This window comes from Homarus americanus, unplaced genomic scaffold (assembly GCF_018991925.1).
Source record: "Homarus americanus isolate GMGI-L3 unplaced genomic scaffold, GMGI_Hamer_2.0 scaffold2361, whole genome shotgun sequence".
NCBI lineage: Eukaryota > Metazoa > Arthropoda > Malacostraca > Decapoda > Nephropidae > Homarus > Homarus americanus.
Window position 1 is genome coordinate 303,199 of NW_024724824.1, and position 23,282 is coordinate 326,480.

A 23,282-nucleotide genomic window follows, 5' to 3' on the forward strand; every position below is an offset into this window, starting at 1 on the left:
CGACAGTTGGTGTCAGCGATAATACTGGCATTTGTTCTTTTGTCTTCCCAGAGAACTCGGAGGATGGAACGTAGACTACGTTGGTGAAAGTTTTCAAGTGCCTTGATGTGCCTCCTATATGTGACCCGTCTCGCTACCACATAGCAGGGTGGGGAGGACCACTGATCGATATACATGCAACTTTGTAGATAATTTTAGCTCCCTACAGCTTAAGGCACGGTTACGGATTCTCCCAAAGGCTTGAGATGCACATCTGATCCGTTGTCGAATCTCTTCACCGAGGTCCACGTTGGTGGACAGGTGAGAGCTGAGATACTGAATGTGGGTAACATTAGAGAGGGTAGTACCGTTAAGTTGATTGGATGGTGGAGGTGTGGCTGAACCAGGGGCAGGCTGAAAGAGAATCTGAGTCTTTCATACATTCACCTCAAGACCGAAGTGTGCATACGCTTCTGCGTAGGTGTTCAGGATCTCCTGTAGGTCACGTACTGTGTGAGCAACAAGGGTGAGGTCATCTGCTAACTGAAGTTTAGTAATGGAAACTGCTGACCTCCTTTGTTCCTGCCTGGAGTCGTCTTATGTTGAAAATACCCTTCATCCGGTAATTGATGTCCACCCCGCCGGCTAAATTGGCACTGGCACGAGTAAGGAAGGCAGCCAAGAAAATGGAAAAAAAGAGGTGGTGCCAGTACACATCCGTGTTCTACCCCCGTTTGGATGGAGAACACTCAGACTGGGTGCCATTGTGCAGGACACTGCTTTTCATACCATCTTGGAGTTGCCTAACAATGGGGATGAATTTTGGTGGGCAGCTAAAACGGCTGAGGGTCCGCTAGAGCGCTTCCCTGTTGACTGAATCGAAGGCCTTGGTTAGGTCGATGAAGGCCATGTGCAGGTCACGATGCTTTTCTCTGCACTTTTACTGTCTCTGACGGGCAGCAAAGATCATGTCAGTCGTGCCACGTGATGGTCTAAAGCCACATTGAGATTTTGGGAGAAAGTTTACCATATCAGGAAGAAGTTTGTTTAGGAGGACTTGGGCGATAATCTTGCCAGCTACGGACAGCAGCGAGATCCTGCAGTAGTTGCCACAGTCTGACCTATTTCCCTTGTTCTTATAAATATTAACGATGGAGGCATCTTTAAGAACTTGGAGGATTTCTTCTTTTTCTCATAAATTCTCCAGGAGAGTGGAGATGGCCAGGTAAGCAGAAGTACCCCTGCTTTATACACCTCTGCTGGGATTCCATCAGACTCCGAGGCTTTGTTATTTTTCATATGTTTGATGGCAGTAGCTACCTCTTCCAGGGATGGAGGGCAGCTGAGGTGGGTTAGTTCTGGATGCTGGATCCACATCGGTGTTTCGGTTGAGCAGCGAATGGTAGTGCTCTTTCCATCGCTGAAGGATACCTTCTTCATCTTTAATTAGGGAGTTACCGTCTGATAAACGGAAGGGGGCTGCGCCATGAGTGATTGGCCCATAAAACGGTTTAGTGAACTTTAAAAATTCGTGCATGCTGGGTTGATCTGCAAGTTTTTTAGTTTCACATGCTTAATTTTAAACCAGTCGTTCTTTAGATTGCGAAGTTCGCGCTGGGCCGCCACTTTCTTCTTGCGGAAGCTATCAGTTTTGGTCCGAGACTGATGGTTGTTCTGCCGGTCAGTAAAAGCAGCACGTTTATCATCGACGAGTACATTGATATCTGGGTCATTTCATCAAACCACTCCTCTTGATCTGGACGAGTGTCTCTTTGCAGCTTTTTGTCATGACAGTGTCGAGAATACCCCCATTCGGCTCTGACGAGCCAATGATCAGTGTCCGAGTGGTCTGAGCCACGCATGGCTTGGGTGATGAGGACATCTCTGCGACCTCTTTCTTTGACAATAATGTAGTCAATGAGATGCCAGTGTTTGGATCGTGGGTGTTGCCAAGAACCCTTGAACTTGTCGGCCTGCCAAAACAAGGTGTTGGTGATAGTGAGGTCTTGTGCCGCACACTTGCTGAGGAGGAGTAGGCCGTTGGGATTACACTTACCCAGTTCATTTTTCCCTATGATTCCCTGGCAAATGTCAGTATCTCTGCCAACTCTGGCAATGAAGTCACCTCGAAACACAACCTTATCTTCTCTGGGGATAGAGGTTAGCACGCTGCCGAGTTCAGCGTAAAGGTCCTCCTTTATGTCATCCTCTTCATCCAGTGTTGGGGCGTATGCACTGATGAAGAAGGCATGACGTGAGTGATTCAGTGGGACTTGGAGCGTCATGAGGCGTTTCTTGAGCCCAATAGGCATTTCAGTTAGCCTATGTAGGATGCGTTGGCAGATGGCAAAGTCAACTCCATAAATGCTGTTTCTCTCCGCTGCAGGGTTACCCTTCCAGAAGGTGTAGCCAGTGAGTCGACCCTCGTCTGGGAGCCAGGACTCACTAATGGCTGCTAAGTCGATGTCATACCTAGACATCTCTTTTACCACAAGGGCAGTTCTTCTTTCAGGACGCTTATTTGTGAAAGTATTAAGAAGGGTCCTGACAACGGTCCTGTAGTCAATTAAGATGGATTGACTGAAGTACCTTCTGACGGACTTACTGTAATATGGTACCATAAGTGTGTGTGTGTGTGTGTGTGTGTATGTTATTGCCTTGTTATATTTTGGGTTTTTCTCGTCATCAATTATATAATTATATATTTTAGTCTCTCTCTCTCTCTCTCTCTCTCTCTCTCTCTCTCTCTCTCTCTCTCTCTCTCTCTCTCTCTCTCTCTCTCTCTCTCTCTCTCTCTCTCTCTCTTCCTGCCTTTCATCGGTTGTAAGTCAGCAGAACACGACTTTTACTCTCCCTTCCTCCCACCTCTCACTCTCCCTCACTTTCACCTCCACTCTTCCTCTCCTCTCACGTACTCCCCGCCTCCTACTCTCTCCCACCTGTATTCTTTCTTCTCTCTTTTTATCTCTCTCTCTATCTCTCTCCCTCCCTCCGTCCCTCGCTTTCTCTTCCCCCCTCCTACCACTTTCTTTTCACACTCTCCTTTCCTGTAACCTCTCTCACTCTCTCTCTCCCTCCCTCCCTGTAACCTCTCACTCTTCTTGTTTTTTCTCACTCTCTCACACTCTCACTCTGTCTCACCGCCTCACCATTCACTCTACTTCCACCTACCACACCTATATCACACTCTCCCTCTCTCCCCTCTCTCACACTCTCCCTCCCTCTCTCCCCTCTCTCCCACTCTCCCTCCCTCTCTCCCTTCTCTCCCACTCTCCCTCCCTCTCTCCCCTCTCTCACAGCCCCAGAGACTATAACATGTCTTTGGCTGTGTTGTCGACTGTTTCTGATCTTCTGTTGATTGTGGTCCAGCGAGGATTAGAAAGGGATTAGAAAGGGATTGGAGAAGAGGAGAGAGTACCGGTTTAGATTAGGTTAGGTTAGGTTAGGTTAGGTTAGGTTAGGTTAGGTTAGTATTTAAAAGTAAAGGTTGAAGGAAGAGTAACAGTACAGACACACAGTGAAAGATATTGTGACAATTAACGAGAGAGAGAGAGAGAGAGAGACTTGAATGGGCGGGAGAAGAGGGAGTCACTGGGTTGGCAAATGATTTGGTTTGGTTAAGGTAAGTAGGGAGGTGGTGGTGAGATTGAGATTAGACAAGCTGAGATTAGAAGTAAGTAGATTGGGAATGAGATTAGAAGGTGGTGATTAGAGAAGTGGCGGATTGGGGTTTGAAATTTCTCGGATACAGATTCGAACCTGATTGGATGAGGTTCAAGTAACTGCGGAGGAGATAGATTAAGGATTAATTTGATTGACTGCGGGATTGGGTTAAGAGGGGGGGGGTTGGGTTCCGATTGGCTGGATGTGGGTTTTGGGATTAGCGAAGCGGAGAAGAGGAGGATTGAAAATAAGTGTGAGATGAAGAAGACCTGCTCTCTCTCTCTCTCTCTCTCTCTCTCTCTCTCTCTCTCTCTCTCTCTCTCTCTCTCTCTCTCTCTCTCTCTCTCTCTCTCTCTCTCTCTCTCTCTCTCTCTTTCTTTTAATTTTCTTTCTCTGTTCACGTTCTCCATTTCCTTCTGTCTGCCTGTCTGTCTGTCTGTCTTTCTCATCGTCTCTATATCTGTCTGTCCTTTTTATTTTTCCTGTCTTTCTTTTTATTTCACTAAATATATTGGAGAGAGAGGGAGAGAGATAGAGAGAAATAGAGAGAGAGAGAGACGCGTCCTAAATTCTGGCCCCTAAAGACGCAATGGTAATATAGGATATGGGACGATGGGCTTTTTTTCCCCTACAGATAAAGGTTGTGGCTTGAGAAAAGTCTGGCGGTCAGAGGAGAAGCTCTACCTTATTGATGATATGAATGGGAAGGAATTATAAAGAAAGATGAGTGACTTTAATAATAATAATAATATTAATAATAATAATAATAATAATAATAATAATAATAATAATAATAATAATATTGATAATAGCAATAATGATAATAATAATAATAACGATAATAATATAATAATAATAATAACGATAACAATATAATAATAATAATAATAATAATAATAATAACGATAATAATATAATAATAATAACGATAATAATAATAACGATAATAATATAATAATAAAAATAATAACGAAAATAATATAATAATAATAATAATAATAATAATAATAACGATAATAATTAATAATGATAATAATATTATAATAGTAATAACGATAATAACAATAATAATAATAATAATAATATTAACGATAATGATAATAATAATAATATTAACGATAATAATAATAATATGTATATATATGTAATAATATATATGTAATAATAATAATAATAATAATAATAATAATAATAATAATAATAATAATAATAATAATAATAATAATAATAATAATAATGATAATAATAATAATAATAATAATAATAATAATAATAATAATAATAATAATAATAACCAATCGTAAGCTACTTTCACACAGGAACCTTGGCCTTGACCTTGGCCTTGATCTGTGACTGTTGTTGACCAATAGTTAACGATGGATGGCCGTTCATTGGCCCAATCAGCTGTGGGGGTTAGGTAAAAATGGGTTCATTACTATGGGTCCTACAGTGCATATAGGGAGACAGACAGACAGACAGACAGACAGACAGACAGACAGACAGACCTCCCCCTAAAAAAATGGACCAATAAGAGTCGACAAAAATCTGTGACAATATATTTTCAGGCCATCGCCCCTCCCTTCCCCTACCACTTCCCCCTTTCATACTTCCTCCCCTCCCTCCCCTCCTTCCCTTTCCTACTTTCCCACGCTTTTCCTTTCCTCCCTCTTATTCTTATCCTTTTCTCTCCTCCCCTTCCTCGGTTTCCCTTACCCTACCCCTTACCCTTTTCCCATTCATTTTCCTCACCCCCTCACCCCCCCCTACCCCCTCCACTCACAAAACCTAAATTCTATCGTTGAATCTCGATGAATCTAGGCAGGTAGGACCTGAGTGTCAACAAATGGCCGGAAAATCAATAATCAATGCCTCATTATTCCCCAAAATATGGTGGTGATGGGTGGTGGGTGGTGGTGGGTGCTTGTGGTGGATGGTGAGCGGTTGTGGTGGATGGTGAGCGGTTGTGGTGGGTGGTGAGCGGTTGTGGTGGATGGTGGGCGGTTGTGGTGGGTGGTGGGTGGTAGTGGTGGGTGGTTGTGGTGGGTAGTGGTGGCTGGTAGCGGTGACTGGCGGTTGTGGTAGGTTGTGGTTGTGGTAGGTGGTGGTGATGGTGGGTGGTGTTGGTGGTGGGTTGTGGTGGTAGGTGGTGATGGCCCTGATGTTTTTTTTGTAGAGAAAGGAGGGGTGAAGGAAGATTAGAGGTGGGGGAAGGAAGTAATAGTTCGGAAATTGAAGAAATTTAGGAGGAGGTAAGAGAGGGCTGGCTGACCGCCTAGCTAAGCTAATAGTGTGTTAGGGTTGTGTCATGGGTTAGTTATTGTCTGTCGGTACAGGCACTAGACAATTTACCCTGTCCCATATATGGCTGTTTTGAGGGCCTTATTTCGTATTCCGCCGACCCTACTGGCGGATGCTGGTCTAGGGAGGTTGTTTATTGCCTAGCCGTATAGATCAGGGGTGGTAATGGACCTTTTGAGATTTGGTAACTTTTTGGGAACCATGTATGGTTGTTGTCGTTATCTGGTGGGAATCTTTGAAGGAGTTCTTGCTCTGATCGTTCTATCTTTTGCCAGACTCTGCTGACCAGGGTGTGCAGCTGCTGGTTAATGGGTTTTATTCTTAGGTCTCTATGTATCTCGGCTGTGGTTCTGGTGAAGGGGTATCTTTCACCTGTGACGAATCTTAGGGCTTCATTTTGGACCACCTGTGATTTTAATATTTGAATGGTACTTATAGTATGAAGAGGTACTGCTGGGTAAGTTAATATCTGCATGATAAATGATGTCACCAGGAGGAAGAGCTTTAAAGCGGTATAGTTTTCTCAGCTCTCTTCTTGCCTTTTCCTTTGTGGTGTGGACATGATGGGAGTAACCTTTCGTGGATATATGCAGGCCCAGGAGGGTGCCTCTGCTTTTGTATTCTATCTGGGGAATATTGGTTACTAATGGATGGGTTTTCCTTCTGCATAAGGGTATCACTGTGAATTTCGGGAGACTGGTTTGGATTTTTCATTGTTTTTCGTAATTATTTACCCTTTCTAATTCCCGCCTGGTGTTGTCGACCTGTAACGCTCGCGATTTTCCTTGATGTGTTGTTATTTGAGTGATGTCATCTGCATACATAATATCTTCGTTACCTATTCCAGTGGGTGGTGGGGTATCACTTGTGTAGATAATATATAGGGTGGGAGAGAGGACTCTGCCCTGAGGGACTCCGCTCATGAGTGGGGAGGTCTCTCCTGTGTGTTGTCCCACCCTCAGTCTGGCATTTCTGCCGTCAAGAATGTTGCAAAGCAGCTTTTCAATGTTGGTGGGAAGTCCGAGTTGGAGGATCTTATATTTTAGACCGTCGTTCCAGACTTTGTCAAATGCCTTCGCTACATCCCGGAGAGTTAGATTACATTGTCTACCACTCGCCGCGGCTCTGGCTATGTTTTCACATGCCAGGGCTATCGCTGTTGTGGTGGACTTCCCTTTCCCAAACCCGAATTGTCTGCAGTTGACTCTGTTGGTTATTTCCAGGTGATTTCTCAGACGGTTATTGATGATTTTTTTCTAGGATTTTTCCAGGTACTTCGAGGAGGGAGACCGGTCTGTAGTTTAGTGGGACGGCAGGGTTCTTTCCTTATTTTGGTGTTAGGGTAATAGTGACCTCTTTGAATTTAGTTGGGAAGTAACCCGAGGCCAGGCAAGCGTTCATTGTGGTTCTCAGTCTCTCCATGGCCGGGTTGTTTAAGTGGCTGAGTATCTCCTTGGTGATGCCTGAATAGCCAGGGGTTTTATTTTTGATATTGGGGATGGCTGTGTTGAGTTCTTCCAAGGTGATTGGGTTGGACAGTGGGCTGTCCACTCTCAGATCCTCCCATATGATTTCAGGGGAAGGCTGAGTGCGGTGTGTCTGGCCCCGGAGTTCATCAAGGACGAGCTCCTCGCGGGTACCATCGAATCCCCTATTCTCTTCATTTGTGATTCGGAAGATGTTCTTCCATATGTCCCTGAATATGGGTTCTTTGTCTTGGTAGTCATATATTTTACTTCCTGCCTGGTCAGTTATGTATGATGACTCGTTACGGCTGCAACCTTTCAGTCTCTTAACTCGACGCCAGAACTCTCCTGGATCGTTGTAGTATGTATGTGAGAGTTGTTAACTATTTCGGCTCATTTGAGGTTGCTTTGTTCCAGAGATCTTGTTTTTATTTCCTTCCGCGTTCTTCTGTATGTATTGTAGCTTACGATGTCCCAGCCATGGGTCTCGGCTCTCTGTTGTAGCAGTTGGAACTGGTTTGTGAGGGCGATGAGTTCTGGAGTCTGTTGTGGGTGTGGAAGAGTTCTGTTGCGTTTGAGAGGCGTGGCCTCCTGGTAGGCTGTTCACCATGTGTTGATTTCTTCGTCTGTTTTGTTCAACGGCTGATTGTCTATGGTCTGCAGGATTGTCATGTTCTTGGCTTTAAGTTCGGCTGTAGCTTTTTCGTTGAATAGTTCCCAGTCGGTCTGCTTGGCGATCCTCCGTGGTGGAGCTGGAATAGTTATTGGTGTTGCTGAGATGGTCATGATTATAGGTAGGTGGTCGCTGGAGGTTACAGGACCTTGTTCAAAGAGGTAGTTGTGGAAGCATCTGCCGTTTGTTATTGCTATATCTGGAGTAGTGGCTGAGTTCCTACTGTAGAACGTGTGGAAGTCCGGGCCTATTAGCTTGCTTATTTTGTCTATTATGAAGCCAGCGAGGCCTCTTCCAACATTGTTAGTTGTCCTCTTACCATCTAGTAGAGGATGTCTGGCGTTCATGTCTCCAATGATGTAGGTTGGGTGGTGGTATGATAGGAGTCTGTGGAAGTCCCCGTAAGGCAGGTAGTCCCTGCGTGGTGGGAGGTAGGTTGTGGCTATTATGATTGGCCCTGTGGTCAAGTTTGATTTGAACAGCGAGAGTTTCAGAGGTGAAGTCGTCTATGACTCTGTGGTGGACATCTCTCTTTATGGCGATGGCCACCCCGTCATTTGGTTCCTCTGATAGATTGGATTTATGGATCCTGTAACCAAATATTTTAAATTTCTCAGATGTCTTTTGGCCGTGTGAGTTTATGAGTATAATATCTGCGTCAACTTGGTTGTATTGGCTGGACAAACTGAATTTATTAGTTCTCCAGTGGAGGACGTTATGTTGCATTATTTTCACTGCGTTACGTAGCGAGTCCATTGTTTCTTGTTCTTGGTTTTGGGGGGATCCGTGGGTTTCGTGATTTGTTCTCTGTGCGTCCATTCTTCATCCCCTTGGACGACTTTTGTTGCAGTTTGTGAAATCGACCTGTTTTTGTTTAATGGCCTCATGGATGTCCGCCTCGGAAGTGGAGTGGCAGTACTTCCATTTCATCTTGCGATCAATTATTCCTTTGGCGACTTCATCACGTGTACAGTCCTCGTTGATGTGGTCTGGTATGTAGATGCATAGTTTCAGGTCTTTACCTGATAGATCGCTTGGAGTCTGAGAGACAGGTATCATCTCTGGTGTGGGTACTTGTGCATCCACACCAGAGACTACTGTTGTCTCCTTTGGGATTGTTGGAGTCTGGGGGACAAGTATGATGGGTAGTGGTGGTGGTCGGTGGTAGTGGGTGGTTGGTGGACCCGCTCCTACCTGCTGTACATTGAAAATTGGTGATAATTGGTGGAAGAGAGAGAGGGAGAGAGAGAGAGAGAGAGAGAGTATACACTATTAATCTCGGTTGTGGGTCGTTTGACCTGTGCCCGGGTGGGCTAATTCCCATAAAAAAAAACAGACTCTACCGCCAAGACACTCGCCATATACTGAAATAATTCTCGAGGAAAATATTATATGTGTCTACGATTTTTATATATGTTATACCAAAAGAGGATGTGTGTGTGTGTGTGTGTGTGTGTGTGTGTGTGTGTGTGTGTGTGTGTGTGTGTGTGTGTGTGTGTGTGTGTGTGTGTGTGTGTTCTCTCCTTGTTCTATGTGTATATTTGTTTATCTGTCTGCCTGTTTGTCTGTCTGTCTGTCTCTTCTTCACTGTCTCCCCGTGTGTGTTGGTGGTGGTAGAGGTCGTTGCGTCTCTCTATCGATCATCACAGTGCTTTATCTCAGCATCACCACTCCTGAGATGAGAGACTTTCCAACACTCGCGGTCTTGTACCTTGTCTTCCTGCCACCACCTTGGGTTCTGTTTCACCTGGTGGCATCTTGGAGTCTGTTTCCGTATGTATGTATGTATGTATGTATGTATGTATGTATGTATGTATAATTAGCTTAAGGTCACAGGCTTGAAGGTGTGACCCAGCGTTAGTAGGCCCTTCTCTCAAGACTAATTTACTTATGGTGAGAGATTTGGGGGTGAGAGGTGATGGGGGTGAGGAGTGAGGTGTGTGAGGGTTGAGAGATGATGGGTGTTGAGGGGTGATGTGTGTGAAGGGTGTAGTGTGAAGGGTAAGGGGTATCAGGTGTTAGGATAAGTGGGAATAGGTGTGACGTGCTAGATGTGTGTGTGTGTGTGTGTGTGTGTGTGTGTGTGTGTGTGTGTGTGTGTGTGTGTGTGATCATTAAAGCTGGCATGACCTTGAGTTAAAATATACCCGAAGAATTATTATAGAAAGTTACAGCTATTTACACGAGATATGGTATCAACAAACACCATATTCGGAAGTAAAGTGATAAAAAAGCTATATTTACTTCTAGCTCTAGGAACTAAAGAGAAAATCTGCATATTTCCTCCCAAGGCTACGAAAACATATGAAAAAAGTTTATTATACAAATATTAAAAACTTATACAGAAATTTCAATAATTAAATGTTTATTTTAGTAGCTGGCAACTGAATCATGGTTCTTATCCACGTGTCTCGTCTCCTGCCATTTACGAGGTGAAAAGTGTAAACTAGTCAATTATAACCCATTAAGTTGGCTTATAAGAGTATAATGGGCGTGGACCAGAGATGAAACTAAATAAATATCAGATAAACACACACACACACACACACACACACACACACACACACACACACACCTCACGCACACACACACTCACACACACACACACACACACACACCACCACCACCACTCACACACACACACACACACACACACACACACACACACACACACACTCACCACACACACACCACACCACACACACACACACACACACACACACACACACACACACACACACACACACACACACACACTCACTCACTCACCACACACACACACACACACTCACACACACACACACACACACACACACACACACACACACACACACACACACACACACACACACACACACACGCTGATAACCACAAGGAAACAGAAAACACGAAGATCCCAAGCGCTTTTGTGTAATTAACATTTTCATGGTGAGTACAGACAAGGGAGTAATACTTGACAAGGCTAATATATACAGTAAAGGTGAGTGAGATCAAGTCCCTAGGGGACAACAGGTGTCCACAATATTCCGGTCATAAAACTGACCATACCATCTCTAAGCACTGGGGATTTGATCTCCTTCACTGTGTACATTAGTCTTGTCAATATCTACTCCCAAATCTACCCCTAAGATAACTTCGTGTTTTCTTGTTTCCTTGTGGTTATCAGCATATACCTGGATCACACGCACCTACAGTGATTTACTAGCATATATATATATATATATATATATATATATATATATATATATATATATATATATATATATATATATATATATATATATAAAACACGTGACCATATATTTCACATTTTAGGACCCAGAAATAGAAGATGAAAACTATTTGCATTCGGTGAAAGTATTTCTATATTCAGTACGACACTAAGTACTTTCAAACCGCTTTCTTACACCAACGCGTCTGTGAAAGTCTGAAAGCCGGATCGGGGAGAGAGAGAGAGAGAGAGAGAGAGAGAGAGAGAGAGAGAGAGAGAGAGAGATTCAGGAACTGTTGAAGATTTAAATGTTAATTAGAGAGTACCTGTATTGTGTGTGTGTGTGTGTGCGTGTCATATGTGCAAATGTTTTGTTTTAGGAACCTGTCTGTCTATGTGTGTATACCTAGAAACACACACACACACACACACACAAACATTAGCACTACCAGTAAGCTGACGATCTGAACTATTAAAAAAATGTGACGATCTTTTTCTTTACAGTATATTTCAAAATACTGTAAAGGACGCAACATGATGCATGAATTAGAGAACACGATTTCATAAATGCTAAAGAACTATTTCAGCATTTCCCTGATCGACGAGCGGTGTATAACAATGGTGCTTCATATTGCCATTATTGTATTTTTTTTGTCAATATTTACTCTTATGTGAGTGAGAGAGAGAGGGAGGATGAGAAGAAAGAGGGAGGGAGGAAAGGTTAGAAAGGGAAATGAGTGAGGAAGGAGAGAGAGAGAGAGAGAGAGAGAGAGAGAGAGAGAGAGAGAGAGATTTCCATTGATAACCTGTTACATTTATTTATTTTTGTCATACTGTTAAAATCTGTTTATGATCCGTGTGTGTGTGTGTGTGTGTGTGTGTGTGTGTGTGTGTGTGTGTGTGTGTGTGTGTGTGTGTCCATCCCTTCCACCAGCCAGCTTTCATCCCTCCATAAACTCTTCTGCCCTCTGCCTTCCTCTCTCTTCCTCTCCCTTTCACCTTCCCTCCCACTCACTCTCCATCCCTCTTTCCGTTTATCCTTTCCCTCCACCTTTTCCCTTCCTTTTATTAATATCCCTCTATCTATCCCTCTCTTTTTACTTCTCTCTTCCCTTATTCTATTTCTCCTACTCGCTTCCCCTTCTCTTATTCTCTCTCTCTCTCCTTCATTCTCTTCCTCCCTCCTCCATCACACCACTCTTCGCCTCCCACCCTCCTCCATCTCACATCACCTCCCTCCCTCCTCCTCCTCCTCCTCCTCTCTTCTCCTCCATCACACCCCATCTCACCTCCCTACCTCCTCCTCCTCCTCCTTCTCCTCTTCTCCTCCATCACACCCCATCTCACCTCCCTACCTCCTCCTCCTCTTCCTTCTCCTCTTCCTCCTCCATCACACCCCCATCTCACCTCCCTACCTCCTCCATTACACTCACTCCTCCTCCCTCCTCCTCCTCCAACACACCATTCTCGCCTCCTACCCTCCCTTGTTTCCTCACTCCCTTCCTTTTTGTGCCAGAGAAAGAAGAAAATTTAAATTTTTCCCTCAGAAATCTTTTATGCCTCCCCTACTGACAGACAGACACACATACACAGAGTTTTTCTCCCTTTGTATTGGATAGATGGGCGAGAATCTTTTTTGTCTTTCTTTCAATGCGAAACTGTGGCCTTGTAGAGAGAGAGAGAGAGAGAGAGAAGAGAGAGAGAGAGAGAGAGAGAGAGAGAGAGAGAGAGAGAGGGGGGGTCCAAACCACCATTTACAATAAAATAGATAAAAAGTTCGTTTATATGACTCAGTCTGTGTTATCCAGTATTTTAATCCCATCAAGTGACGGCAGACACAGCCAACAGACACCACCTGTAATGTCTGTCTGTTCCTTTAAAGTTACCACACTGTTTCAAAACCAGAGGAAATGGCTCTTATTGAGACAGTGATGCCACCTGTCTGACACTAATGACACCTGTAGGTTGTTCACTCACAGTGGTGCCACCTGTCTGGCACTAATGACACCTGTAGGTTGTTCACTCGCAGTGGTGCCACCTGTCTAGCACTAATGACACCTGTAGGTTGTTCACTCACAGTGGTGCCACCTATCCTGTGGCAGCACCTGTGGGGTTGTTCCTCACAGTGGTGCCACCTGTCTGGCACCTAATATTTTATAACAAGTTGTTCACTCACAGTGGTGCCACCTGTCTGACACTAATGACTCCTGTAGGTTGTTCACTCACAGTGGTGCCACCTGTCTGACACTAATGACTCCTGTAGGTTGTTCACTCACAGTGGTGCCACCTGTCTGACACTAATGACACCTGTAGGTTGTTCATTCACAGTGGTGCCACCTGTCTGACACTAATGACACCTGTAGGCTGTTCACTCACAGTGGTGCCACCTGTCTGACACTAATGACACCTGTAGGTTGTTCATTCACAGTGGTGCCACCTGTCTGACACTAATGACACCTGTAGGTTGTTCATTCACAGTGGTGCCACCTGTTTGTCTGGATTAGTGACAGCAGTTTGAATTCTTGAAAGGAAAGGAAATAGTTTTACTTACTGTGTTATAGGTTATATATATATATATATATATATATATATATATATATATATATATATATATATATATATATATATATATATATATATATATATATATATATAATTCTTTTATTCTTTATAATCCCAGGAGGGAGGCAGAGGGACAGAAATATTCCCATGGTCGCTGTGTTCGTAGGGTGGAAAATAGGATGTTGTCAAATCCTTGTTTCTGTTGTTTGTTTCCCTCGTTTTTACCATCCTGGGGAGAGAAAAAAACACACATGAAATAAAAAACTAAATTAAATAGAGTAAGACAAATATTGTGGGTAGACATGACGGTAAAGAATATATTGAGTTGTAACTTACGGTTGAGTAGTTTGTTGTTCCTCCCGTGTCTTTACATATACTGTATTCACACAGTAGAAACACTGTAGATGTGTGTAGATTTCACGGTTTCAGTTAACCTACAGATTATTTTGTTTTAATATAACGTAGAAAAATGTACAAGGCTTTTTAGGGGGGGGGGGTTAACCTATTTTTTTTAGTTGGTTTTGTTGTGGAAATTCTTTGTGCGTAAATAATACTTTTAAAAATTCGAAGCTACAACTAGTGCATCTGTGTGTGTGTGTGTGTGTGTGTGTGGTTTCCCTTTATATATATAACGGTGATAAGGATTAGTGCAAAAAATCACAAGGAAAGACGTGTGGGTCATGGAAGGAGTGAATGTAGGAGTGAATTTAGAAGCGAAAGTAGCAATGAAAGCACGAGTGAAAGGAGTGAAAGCAGGATTAAAAATTAGAAACCAGGAGTCAAAGTAGGAGTGAAAGCACGAGTGGAAGTAGAAATTGACGTAAGAATGAAAGTAGGAGTGAAAGCAAAAATGAAAACAGCAGTAACGAGAGAAAGGAGAATGAGTGTGTTAGGCAGTGTTACAGGTTATAAATGGGAGGTGAGTTAGCTGTAGTTTGTAGATGATGCTGTCTTGTTGGACCATGTGGAGGAGTTGGGGATATTAATGACTGTTAGGAGGAGAATGAGGAGGAGAAAGTTATTATTATACTGTATGTTACCGAGAGAGAGAGAGAGAGAGAGAGAGAGAGAGGCCAAGTGGTGGATGTGTCAAGTAATGGGTGTTCTATTGAATCACAGTAGCGGGAGACTCACTAACTGGTGCATTAAGAAATATGTCACATCCACGCCCCCTCCCACGACTCCCACGCTTCTCCCACCTCTCCCGCGCCTGTCACGCCAATCCCTCGACGCAACACCTCCTACACCACCCCCAAGCCTCTCCAACGACCCTCGCGCCTTTCCCAGTACCTCCACCTCTCTTCCACAACGCCCGCACCTTCCCCACGATCCCTGCGAATATCTCGCGTTCCCTACGCCTCTTCCACGCCTACTGCGCGTCTATCACGACCATTGCGCCTTTACTACGACCCCCACGCCTCTCCTACGACCTCCACGCCTCTCCCACGAACCCCACGCCTCTGCCTCGACTCCCGCGCCTTTCCTTCAACCTTCACGCCTTTCTCGACCCCACGCCGTCTCCCACGACCCCCATTTATTTTAAGTTGGTTTTGTTGTAGAAATTCTTTGTGTGTAAGTAATACTTAAAAAAAATCGTAGCTACAACATATGTGTGTGTGTGTGTATACAATAATAATAATAATAATAGTAATAATAATAATAATAATAATAATAGTAATAATAATAATAATAATAATAATAATAATAATAATAATAATAATGATAATAATTAACGGTTTATTGAAAAAGTTCTGCAGCCGAGGGCTGAAAATATACATTGGACATAAATGAATTATATTACATACATTGGTGGTTTAACAAAAGTCTTCATTAGAGAAAGGTAAAGGAACATACAGTGAACATACTGATAAATGTTTACAGTGGAGGTCACGTAGATCTTGTGCGCTGAGGTATTGAACAGCAGACACGTAGTGTAGTAACTCCCTCAAAGATGGTGTTATGAGGAATCTCACATGATGTTGTAGCAACTCATTCACTACGTGGTGGTGTCGTAGCATCATGGGGACGCCACGTGGTCTGGTGTCACAGGACCTCACTCACTAGTGAGTGAGGTGTGGTCCCAGGCCTCCCTATCGTGGACGGATTAACACATAGATGGTGTTTTTGAGTCTCAGGGGCAGTTCACTGGGTACCTGGGATCTAACTGTGTGAAGGTTAGCTTGGGTACGACTCAGCTGTTACTGTTGAGTTGTTTTTCACTGACATAAGCACTGTTCACCACTATTCATTACTGGTTCCATTCCTTTCGTAAGTGAAATAGTAACTTCTGGCGAGAACTTGTTGATATTCCGGTGGGGAGGAGGGTTCAGGGGTGGGAGTTGGTATGGGCCAACTTAACAGTTGACCTGGCTGCTGCCAGAGGAGAGCCAGGTACGTCTTGACCCTTCGGTGGTCAAGGATGAAGTGTGTGTGTGTGTGTGTGTGTACTCAGGTATAGTTTCCCTTTATATATATAACGGTGATAAGAATTAGTGCAAAAATCACAAGGAAAGACGTGTAGGTGATGGGAGAAGTGAAAGTAGGAGTAAATTTAGAAGCGAAACTAGGAATGAAAGCACGAGTGAAAGGAGTGAAAGCAGGATTGTAAATTAGAAGCCAGGTGTCAAAGTAGGAGTGAAAGCACGAGTGAAAGTAGAAATTGACGTAAGAATGAAAGTAGGAGTGAAAGCAAAAATGAAAACAGCAGTAACGAGAGAAAGGAGAATGAGTGTGTTAGGCAGTGTTACAGGTTATAAATGGGAGGTGAGTTAGCTGTAGTTTGTAGATGATGCTGTCTTGTTGGACCACGTGGAGGAGTTGGGGATATTAATGACTGTTAGGAGGAGAATGAGGAGGAGAAAGTTATTATTATACTGTATGTTACCGAGAGAGAGAGAGAGAGAGAAAGGCCAAGTGGTGGATGTGTCAAGTAATGGGTGTTCTATTGAATCACAGTAGCGGGAGACTCACTAACTGGTGCATTAAGAAATATGTCACATCCACGCCCCCTCCCACGCCTCTCCCACGACTCCCACGCTTCTCTCACCTCTCCCACGCCTCTCCCACGCCCCCTGCGCTCCCCACGCCTCTTCCATGACTTCCGCGCCTCTCCCACGACTCCTACCCCCCCAACCACGTCACTTATAGGACCCCCTTTCCTCTTCTACGATCCCCACGCCTCTCCCGCGATCCCTACGTCTCTCCCACGCTCACCACGCCTCTATCACGATCATCGCGCCTCTCTCACGCCCACCACGCCTCTCACCCGCCCACCGCGCCTCTCCTCTTTCTCTCTAGTGTCTCTTTCAATCACTCTCCTCCTCTCTCACACTCCTCTCCCCCCCTCCCTCACCGGCTCTCTTTCTCACTCCCTTGTGGGTCTCTCCTACGCTTCACACGGCTTTGTTTTTAACCACCAAGACGCTCCCTAATGCAAGGCCTCTCCCGGGAGGTACAGTATGTGCTGTATGACTTATGTATGTCCAGTAGTAAGGGGATCATACATACATACATACATACATACATACATACATACATACATACATACATACATACAAAAATCCCCTGAACAGTGACGACGTATCTTTGCTGGCCACTCTCAGCCACATCAAACCACATTTAGCCACACCTAACTACTGTCATCCACACCTAACTACTCTCAACCACACCTAGCCACACCCAGCCACTCAATCACACCCAGGTACACCAGATACACCCAGCCACACGTAACCACACCCAATTATTCAATCACACGTAGGTACTCCCAGCCACACCAGGCACACCCAACCACACCTACCTACACCCAGCCACACCTAGTCACACCCAGGCACACCTAGCCACATCCAGTCACACTCAGGCACACCCTCACAGTCTTGGGAGCTTGAGTGAAGGCAAAAACCAAGTAGTGAGTGACACAGGTAAAATAAGATAGAAAAAAAAGGTTAAACATACAATGCATATAAATGTTTTAAATTAGTCCACCCGTAAAAAAAATTCTTGAAGGTGCTTTTGACTGTGTTGATATTCGCCTTGTGGTTTGTTTTGTTTGGAGGTGAAGCGGACGGACGGACGGACGTACTTCTCCTCTATTTGGATACATGGGGGTGTTATATTTTTTTTTCTGCTTGGCGAATAATTGTAGAATAGTGGTATAAAAAATTTAAAGTTTCTCAACGAGGTTAGGTTAGGTTATGATTTAGTTAGGTTAGGTTACGTTTGAATTAGGTTAGAGTACGTCACTTAAGAGTTAGTAGGTTAGATTAAGGAGGTAAGGTTTGGTTAGTTCAGGGTTAAAGCATCACACTGTAGTGGTTAACTCATACTCAGGGGGTTAACTCATCATACTCAAGGGGTTAACTCATCATACTTGAGGGGGTTAACTCATCATACTTATGGGGTTAACTCATCATACTCAAGGGGTTAACTCATCATACTCAAGGGGTTAACTCATCATACTCAAGGGATTTACTCACCATACTCAAAGGGTTAAGATGATTCAATGTCTGGGATATTTATATATAAAAGAACATTACTGTGGCTCAAAAATAAATCAACTTTTCGTAAAAAATTTATTGTGTGTTGTATAAGTCCCCGTCTAACAGACAGTAATACTTATACAAATGTGGGTTACATACATTAGGTTTATATAATTACATCACCCACGGTAACTATGAGCCGTGAGTAGTCACCCACCTGACAGGTGACAGTGTGTTCCCACTGTTCCCTCACACCTTGACCGTAGAGTCATCAATTAAGTAGCCGGCTGTCGCCAGTTCTACTCCCGTCTGTGAGCCACTGAGACGTCTACTCTAAGAAGCTAGTTATACCTAAGCTTCGTCCCTTATTAACGCTCACAGCTGATAGTGTTAATTATGGTGATATCCCAGTTATTGTGCAATAGTTTATTTTCTTAATAAATGGAGAAAAGACCATTTGGGTTTGAAAACTTAACCCATAAACATTTATGAATGTTGCTTCCAGTTCACCTCTAATTAGTGAGTCCAACAGGTAACCGGAAACAGAGAGAGAGAGAGAGAGACGACACCTCATTTAACTTAAGAGATATTATCCTTCACAGTATAAATTATCTTCTCAATACACCAAGAGTCTTAAGTTACAAAACAAATATATAATTCGGTAATATACATATATGAATATATTTACATATACAAATCTATCTACATATAAATATACATATTTATCTACATTTAAGTATACTTATATATCTATATATGCATATAAACATATCTCTCTACACACACACACACACACACACACACACACACACACACACATATATATATATATATATATATATATATATATATATATATATATATATATATATATATATATATATATATATATATATATATAAATATATATATATAAAGTTAGAAGCGTCACTCGCACGGCCTGGAGAGCCTTGGGGGTTACTCAACAACAGTCGGTTGTTGATAAGAAAAACTCCACTTCTGAGGCGGTGTCTTCCTCGCCCCACGCTGACGGGGGAGACAGGTGGTGGGGCAGGCGGAGGGGTGAAGCTGGTGGTTGGGTATAAGGAGGGGTGAAGCTGGTGGTGGGGTGTAGGAGGTGGGGTGAAGCTGGTGGTGGGTTGTAAGATGGTGGGTAGGAGCAGAGGGTGGCTGGTGGTGGGGTGGGAGGTGAAACTGGTGGTGGGTTGTAAGGAGGGTGAAGCTGGTGGTGGGGTATAAGGAGAATGAAGCTGGTGGTGGGGCAGGAGGGTGTGACTGGTGATGGGGGGAGGGATGAAGGAGGAAGGTAGGGAGGTGGTGGGGGTGACGGAGGAGGGGAAGGAGGTTGTGGGACAGAAGGACGGAGTAAAGGAAGTGGTGGGGAAGAAGGAAGTGTTGAGGGAGGGGGAGTGAGGAAGGCGGGGAGAGAGGAGTGAGAGACACAGAGAGAACCTTGTGTTTCATCAATGGTGTTAAAAGTGTGGCAACAATCAACACACCTTGACGAGCAGCGAGACGAACTGCCACCAACCAATTTTCGGCCCATCAAAGAAGCGCCACGGCAGGCAGAGCGCGGGCGTACCTTCGTCTGGCGTTGATTCCACTGCTGATTGCCTGTGTTGTCGTTGTCTTTGTGGTGCCGGGGCCATGAAAGACCAAAACGACAGTGCGAGCAGAAACCTGGCGGAGAAAGTGATCTTCGTCAGGAGTAGCTCTTGGCCTGGTTGTATGGTGTTCATTTTAAGTCACACACACACACACACACACACACACACACACACACACACACACACACACACACACACACACACACACACACACACACACACACACACACACACACACACCTCGTACCCTCCCAATCTCCATTTAAATTCACTTTGGCCAAAACTTCCAGGTAAACTCTCAACCCTTCCGCATTTTCTCACAAATTAGCCTTCTCTCATGTTCCTGTTACCTGCAGGTGAGAGATACTGTCATTAACCTTGCTATAAATTATACGGATGGCTTAACGTCCTGGTGGTTAATGTTAGGTTTGGTTAGGTTAAGTTAGGTTAGACATCTCTCTCTCTCTCTCCCAGTAATTAACGCCGGCTTAAGCATATTTTTACGATCTACAATTTCATTGTTTGGTTATCATATTAGGTTAATGTAGATTTGTTGATTAGGTTAAGTTATGTCAGGTTTGTTGGTTAAGTTATTATTTTTTTGGGTGGTTTGTATTACTGATGATTTCAATTCCCTAGCTAGGCAAATGACCCTACTGGAATTAAGCATTTGCTGGTTTTATTTATTTATTAAATTTTCTCTATTGGTCGAGTCATCTTAATGTTGACTATTATTTATATACCTGCCTTGTCTATGCACAGTACAGTCGCCTGCACTTATACCTGGTACAGTGGCGGGTGCGTTTTGTGAGATGTGATAGCTCTGTGTTTGTTTACATCGTATTGAAACTCCCGGAATGGCCCCAAAGAGCCTCACAATAGTGGTCAGACTAAAGATAAATATTATACAGAGTTGCCACATCTCACAAAATGCGCCAGTCACTGTACCAGGTATAAGTGCAGGCGACTGTACCTTTTATGAGGGGCTGCGACTTATTTTACAGAGGGCGTGACTTATTTTACTAGGGGGGTGCGACACTGACACACACCCTTTCGTTTTCTTCATCTTTATTGTTCTCTAAGTCTTCATTTGTTTTAGGTCGTTATTGTCGAGGTTGTAGGTAAAAAAAAAAAAAACATTACAAGGCGGCGGTCAAGTGGGCACAACACTCATTTCCTGTCCAAAAGGTCACTGGTTCAATCTCGGGTCATTTAAAGTTCTGCCCAGAATACTGATCTGTCAAGGTGTTAAAGCCAGAGTTAATTAACAAAAGTCGAGAGGCCAAGGGAGAGGTTATTAAGGAGTAAATTACATGCATTAGAGACCCAACGAGGAAATAAATGTCTTGATGATGTTTCTTGGTCAGGTGCTTTGAGGTGGAGCGTTCTGACCTCGTAGTGGTGCGCTGACCTTGAGGGAAGCTGACGGCCTTGTAGAGGTGCTGACGTTAAGGGAATATGACTGCCGTGTAAAAGTGCTGACCTTGAAGGAAGTACGATGTGAAAACAATGACAACTTCCTCTGAGTACGAATAGATTGTACTTAGTGGGTTAAGGTATCGTACTCAGTGGGTAAAATTAAAAAAAAATAAAATAAAAAGGCCTAAGAACCTGATTTATTCACCCGTTGTTTTTTATGATTATGTTACAAAAACAGAAAATTAATTATCTTGTTTTAGACTTCTGGAAAACTTTCTCTCCCTGAAAAAAAAAATTATAGTCTTTTATAACATTTGGATTACTCAAACGAAAATTAAGATAATATAATATAGTAGTAAGGTGTACAGTATTGAGGAGACAAACGGCCAACCATGTTAATTCTCCTTGGCGCTAAACCTGACAAGAAAGGCTTAAGACATTCCAAACCCTTTTACAGTGTAGCACAGTATTTTTAACCAGATCGTTTTCGGGGGCATAACTTAAGAGAATTAAATGGTTTACGTAAAGCATCAGATCCGCCTATTAAGAAAAACAAATGCCTACCACAGCCCCGTTTATTTTAATGTAGAGGTAAATGGTTCAGAACACACACACACACCATTTGTATACGCTCTCACCGAGTCACAGAGGAATGAGAAATGGATACATGTAACTACTCGGCCTGAAAGGAATGCAAGAACGGATATAAAAATAGCCATACAAAAGGAAACAAAATTAATACATATACATCTTTAAACTGAACACTAATTTACATAACACACACACACACACACGGGAAGACACAAGGTATAGTATAGTCAGTAAAACCAAAACAAGTCCTTACCACACAAACAGGTGGACGTGCATGGAGAGTAAAGTAATGGAGGAAACAAACCCCTCCCCCCTCCCCTCGACAACACCCCCCTCATACCCCCCTCCCTCCCCTCCCAACCCTTCCCCTCCCCTCCCACTAAGGATGAAAAGAAAAAATCTATATTAATTGGCGTTTCGTGTAAAATAGCGATAATGACTTGATATTTTATTTTATTCAAGAAACCACAAAGGAAGAAGATGTAGATAGAGGAAATATTCAGAACAGTAAATAACATATAAGGAGGAATGATGAAACTGATAAAACAAATCGACGGATTTACAATAGAAAAAAAACAAGCAAAAAACAAACATACAATGAGGTATATTTAGACAGATAAGAGAATCACATAAACCAAAAATTAATGGTTAAAACACTGATTTTATTTTTATTTTTTTACCTAGGAGCAACTAAATGTGGATAATTTTAACATTGGAGGAATAAAAAAACTGGATAAAACTATAGCAATAAATCAGGGATGAATAATAATGTGGATAAAATAGACAGATTAAACCATGGAGGAAAGTTTACTGATAAGTGGATAAAATGAACTTAATTAACCATGATGAATTGATACAAGTGGATAAGACAGACACATGGAGAATTGACAGACGGGGGGATAAAAGGGGATAAATCACGAGGGATTGAACATTTATATACATATAAAACAAAGAAGTATGTCTGTGTGTTTGTTTGTTTGTGTGTGTGTGTCCGCATGAGAATCTCGGAAACTACTTTACTGATCTGTAAATGGATGGTGTTATATGTAGTGATGATGGGTGGTGTTATATGTAGTGATGATGGATGGTGTTATATGTAGTGATGATGGGTGGTGTTATATGTAGTGATGATGGATGGTGTTATATGTAGTGATGATGATGGGTGGTGTTATATGTAGTGATGATGGATGGTGTTATATGTAGTGATGATGGGTGGTGTTATATGTAGTGATGATGGATGGTGTTATATGTAGTGATGATGGATGGTGTTATATGTAGTGATGATGGATGGTGTTATATGTAGTGATGGTGTTATATGTAGTGATGATGGGTGGTGTT